We start from the raw sequence: 6,209 nt of genomic DNA, 5'->3' as shown, positions 1-6,209 counted from the left end.
TTGATTTGTTGGCACAGGAAAGATGGCCGGAGTGACCATCTCTTGAGACTCGTTTTGGAANGGGGGAGGTTGGGAGAACGGGTGGGGGGGGACCTCTTCTATTCCACATTTAAGTATATTTGCACAGTATCTGGTGTTACACGGTTTTGAAACCCCTATGGGATCGGACTCCAGGCCAAAGCTACGGTGGCCAGATCTTTCAAGCACAGACTTCCCAATAGAAGAAAATACCATCTCCTTCCTCCATCAGGCAAATGGGTGAGAAGACTTCACTCACGTGTTTCCACACTCAATATCTCATCTGCCCATCTTAGGGTAGGGTATGGGGGAAGCCCCTCTCCTGTTTCCCTGATCCTTGCCTCTTGACAAGGAAGGAAACCTAGGCAAGGGAGGGGTCTCCAAGCAGAACAGTCCTTCCGTAAAGCCCTCAATCCCCGTCCCTACAACACTAGCTCCAGCCACGCTGGAGAGGACATTTCACATACAGGTGTTCAGACTCCGTAGGGTTTTGTCAGGAATGTACTCTACGGTGCAAGTAATGTAATAGTTGTATATGGTCAACAGATGGCACTATGATATTACAATTAAGCTCAAAGACGCTATTACTTTTTTTTGCAAGGTGAGAACATTCCCCCCCCCACCCCGCCACCACCCTGGCAAATCAAATGGTAGAAAAGAAAGGAACAGACACTTTTCGATTGTTTGCCAAGTGTCAGGCTCCATGGCCAATGCTTTATACTATTCATATCATCTTAAGGCCCATAATAACCTTATGAAGTGCCGTCATTAACCCCGTTTTCTCAAAAACAGCGAATTTCAGTCACTGAGAGGCTAAACAGCTTACTCTAGATTGTTCACTCAGTAATCATATCATGATTATAGGCAATCATGTCTATTGACTCCTAGACCTCCACCTTTTCTAGGAAGATATGCTGTCCGTCAGAAGTTGGAAATATCTTCCCTACATTTATAATACCGGCTATGTATCCACAGCACGGTGCCAAGCATACATACAAAACGTATCTGTCGGAATCTTTACCTCTCTCACTTATGTGAGCACTTAGGTACTTAGATGTGCACACATGTAATCTGTCAGTACGCTTGGTTTCCCCAGAGGGAATGCAATGCACAATACACACCACTATGTATTTGACAACGACAACACGAGTGTGTCTCAAAATCATTATGCTGAGTGAAAGATGCCAGAAAAAGAGGGTGCAACCCGCCTGATTCCATTCATAGAAAATCTTATCAATGCAAACTGCTCTCCAATAACATGAAACTTATCACTGGTTGCCTGAGGAGGTGGGGAGGGGAGGAAGAAAAGTAATACAATGTGGCTTGAGTCAACTTTGGGGAGTAATGACCACATTCATCATTTTTGAATTACTCTGTGTTGTGACCATCATATTGGTTCCACGACTGTGTGCATTTTTCAAAACTCAATGGACTTTTGCTGTAAATACATTTTTAAAAAGATTTATTGGAGAAAGAGAGTGTGAGCAGGGAGAGGGGCAGAGGGAGAGGGAGAGAGAAGGTCAAGTAGACTCCCCGCTGAGTGTGAAGCCTCATACAGGACTTGATCCCAAGAGCCTGAGATCATGACCCGAGCCCAAATCAAGAGTCCGACACTTAACCTACTGAGCCTCCCAGATGCCCACTGTAAATACATTTTTAAGAAGTAAAACCTTAGAACCACTTCACCCCAAGACTGATCCTTTAAAGTTTCCTAGGTGGTATATCTAAATACATTAGAAATTCCTCCAGACAATGTTATTAATATATATTTTTTTGCTTTCAATGTTCATACGTGTCTTTAAAAAACTTAAGAGAAGGAAAATAGTCTTTTATATTTGCCATTTCTGTGTCTTTTTATTTCCGACATTCCAAGATTCTCCCTGGTATGATTTTATGTTCAGCCTGAAGAGTTTCCTTTAGTATTTCTTTAAGAGCTGTTTGCAAATTCTTTTTTTCCTTCATCTGAGAATGTCTTTATTTTGCCTTCATTCCTGAAGGGTACTTTCACTGGATATAGGATTCTGGTTTGGCAGTTCTTTCAGGAAATTATTATTTTTTTCAAGTAAACTCTACCCCCAAAGGGGGCTTGAACTCATGACCCCAAGATCAAGAGTTGCATGCTCTACTGACTGAGCCAGCTAGGCCCCCCACTCTCTCGGCAATTTAAAGATATTCCTTTGTCTTCTGTCCTCCATGGTTTGTGATGAGAAATTATTATTACCATATGTATTATGTCATTTTTTTCTAGGTGCTGTCAAATTTTTCTTTATTTGTGCTGGGCAATTTTATCATCTATGTGATTTTCTTTAAGTTTATATACTTTGGGGTTCACAGAGTTCTTGAATCTGTAAGTTTATGTCTTTGATTAAATTTTGGGAAATTTGAAGCAATTATTTGTTCAAAAATTACTTTCTGCACCAATCTCTTTTTTTGCTCCCTTTGTGCCTTTAATGACATGAATTTTAGACCTTCTGATATTGTCCCAGAGATCTTGGCGGTCTCTTTAATATTTTTTCATTTTTCAGTTAACATATATGTTTTTTTTTAAAGATTTTTTTTTTTTATTTATTTGACAGAGATAGAGACAGCCAGAGAGAGAAGGAACACAAGCAAGGGGAGTGGGAGAGGAAGAAGCAGGCTCACAGCAGAGGAGCCTGACGTGGGGCTCGATCCCACAACGCCGGGACCACGCCCTGAGCCGAAGGCAGACGCGTAACCGCTGTGCCACCCAGGCGCCCCAACATATATGTTTTTAATTTAAATGTTTCATCTTAGAAATGTACATTGTGTGAGTGATTTGATACACCTAATCCCCCGGGGTCAGGAAAAGATGGTGGAAGTGATATCTAAGCCAATCCTAATGGGTGAAAACAATTAACCAAATGAAGAAAAGAGGGACCAACAATCACAGGCAGGAGAATGTGTGTACGTGACTTGCAAGGGAGCATGGACTGTTTGGAGAAAAACAGTTTGTTACAGTTGAAACATATGGAGCCAACTTGGGAATGATGAAAGATGGTGTTGGAGAAGTAAATGGAATGAATCATGCAAGATCTTATATCTCAGGGTAAGCACCTTTAACTCAACCAACCTGAGGAAACTCAGAGGAGTCAGGATTGTCCTGAGGACAACTAGAAAACAAAGTTTTTTTTTTTTAAATGTGAATTGAGTTTCTTTTTCTTCTTTTTACTTTTCTGATTTTCCCGTTTCTATAATGAGCATGTAGACTTTCATATTATAAGGGCTTTAAGTGAAATATAATTCCCATACCATACAATTCACCAATTTGAAGTGTGCAATCCAGTGTACTTACAGAGTTGAGCAACCATCACTGCAATTAATTTTAGAACAAGTTTATCCCTTCCAAAAAGAAACCCTGTATCCTTTAACAGTCACTTCTGACTTCCTCCGGGCCCTCTTCCCTTCCACCCTAGGAAACCACTAATCTACTTTCTATGGATTTGTCTATTCTAGACATTTCATATAAATGGGATCATACAACATGTGGCCTTTTTCGGTCTGGCTTCTTTCATTCAACATGGTATTTTTACGTTTCATCCATATTGCAGCATGAATTGATACTTCGTTTCTTTTTATTGCCAGATAATATTCCATTGTATGCCTAGGCCACATGTTATTTATTCACTCACCAGTTGACGGAAACTTGAGTTGTTTCCACTTTTTGCTTATTATGAATAATGATGCTGTGACCATTCATGTACAAGTTTTTGTGTGGACATGCGTTTCTAATTTTCTCGGGTATATGTAACTAGGGATGGAAGCACTGGATCACATGGTAACTCTGTGCTTAACCGAGTAACTGACAGATTATTTTCCAAAGCAGCTACACCTTTTTGAATTCGCGCCAGCAATATATAAAGGTTCCAGTTTCTCCACTTCCTTGCCGATACTTGTTATCTGTCTTCTTTCTTTCCAGTTTCATCGAGAAATACTTGACATACATCACCGTATGTATTTAAGGTATATAGCAGGATGATTTGCTGTGTTTAGGGTATACAGTGTGGATTGATTTATACATATGGTGAAATGATTAGCATTAATAGCTTTAGTTAGTTAGCATCTGTAGTCTCAAATAGGTACAGTAAAAAGAAAAGAAAAAACATATCTCCTTGTGATGAGAACTCTTAGGAACTAGTCTTTGAAAAACTTTCCTATGTATTATACAGCAGTGTTACCTATAGTCACTGGGTTGTACATCCCACCCCTTATTTATCTTATAACTGAAAGTCTGTACCTTTTGACCACCTTCATCTGATTCCCCGTCCCCCACCCATTGCCTCTGGCAACCACAAATCTGATCTATTTTCCTTTCTTTTTTTTTTTTTTTTAAAGATTTTGTTTATTCATTGGAGAGAAAGAGAGATAGTGAGAGATAGAGATATGGGGTGGAGGGGAGGAGCAGAGGGAGAGGGAGAGAGATTCCCAAGCAGACTCTATGCTGAGTGCAGGGGGATTGATCTCACGACCCTGAGATCATGACCTGAGTCGAAACCAAGAGTTGGACGCCAACTGACTGAGCCACCTAGGCGCCCCTGATCTATTTTTTCTATGAGATTTGTCTTCTTGATAATTTGCATCCTACTGTGTGAGGTGATGTCTCATCGCAGTTTTGATTTCCATTTCTTGGATGGATAATAATGCTGAACAACTTTCTATGTGCTTACTGGACTTCATAAATCTTTTTTGGAAAAATGTCTATTCAGATCTTTGGCCATTTTTAAATTGGATTATTTGTTCTTTTATTAATGAGTTGTAAATGTTCTTTATATATTCTGGATCTAAGTCATTTAACAGATAAGTGATTTGCAAGTTTTCTCTCCCATTCTGTGGCTTGTCTTTTCTATTTCTTGATGGCATCCTTTGAAGCACAAAAATTTTAAATTTGATGATGTCCAATTTACTTTTCTTTTGTTGCTTATGGGTTGGGTGTGATATCTAAGAAACCATTGTCTAATCCAAGGTCACAAGATTTATGTCTATACGTTCTACGAGTTTTGAATTTTAGCTCTTATATGTAGATCTTTGATCTGTTTGAGTTAATTTTTGTATATGGTTTAAGGCAAGAATCCAACTTCATCCTTTTGCATGTGAATATCTGGTTGTCCTAGCTGCCATTGCAGAAAAGACTATTCATTCCTCCAATTGAATAGTCTTGGCACTCTTGTTAAAAGCCAACTGAATGTATGGGTTCATTTCTAAGATCTCAATTCTATCCCATTGATCTTTAGGTCTATCCTTATGCCAGTATCACACTACCTTGACTACTGTCGCTTTGTAGTGAGTTTTGAAAACAGGAAGTGTGAGACTTCCAATTTTGTTCTTGCCTTTCAGAATTGTTTTGGCTATTCTTGGCCACTTGCACTTCCACATACATTTTAGGATAAGCTTGTAATTTCTGCAAAGAAGCCTGCTGGGATTTTGATAAGGATCGCATTGAATTTGTACATCAATTTAGGGAATATCATCATGATATTAGTAAATAACATTGAATTTATCAGAATGAATATGGGACATGTATTAATTTTTAGATAAAAGTAAAGCTAATATTATCTATTTACAAAATGGTACGCTATCCTCTTTGCAGGGCCCCTCTCTCAACGAGCACCCCATATCTCCTTATTGCATTATTTCTAGTTGGTCCTTTAGAGACAGAAACAATGACCTCGCTATTAGAACTGAGCCAAATCAAAAAAGGGTAGCTCTGATCCTGAGGATTCTTGGTTTTGCAGACTCACTTTTCATGCAGTCTTAAGCTGGACAAGAGTAGAAGAAAACTATCATTGGTCAAGAGGATATTATTTGACAAGTCTTGTATCTTGCATTTCTTCACAACATGGTCTCAATCAATCTTCACGACAACATTTTACATGGGTATAACCATTCCAGTTTTACAGATAAAGAAGTGAAATACTGGGGAGTTCACAGAACTGGATCAAACTCACAGGCCAGTTAGGTGGCAGAGGTGGGATTGGAATCAAAGTCCTAACTCCAGAGCCTTTGATATGCCCACTGCTTCCATGACCCGAGACCACTGACAGTAAGAAAGCATCTGTCCAAATACCTTTCTAACCCTGCTGCCCAGACCTGGCATAGGGTCTCTTCTCCTTTCTCTGGACTCTTAGCTGTTGAGTTGTTGCCAGATGCTCTTTAGAGATGTTGAGAGTCACAAG

Source organism: Ailuropoda melanoleuca, chromosome X, assembly GCF_002007445.2.
Source record: "Ailuropoda melanoleuca isolate Jingjing chromosome X, ASM200744v2, whole genome shotgun sequence".
NCBI lineage: Eukaryota > Metazoa > Chordata > Mammalia > Carnivora > Ursidae > Ailuropoda > Ailuropoda melanoleuca.
This window is presented reverse-complemented; position numbering follows the sequence as displayed.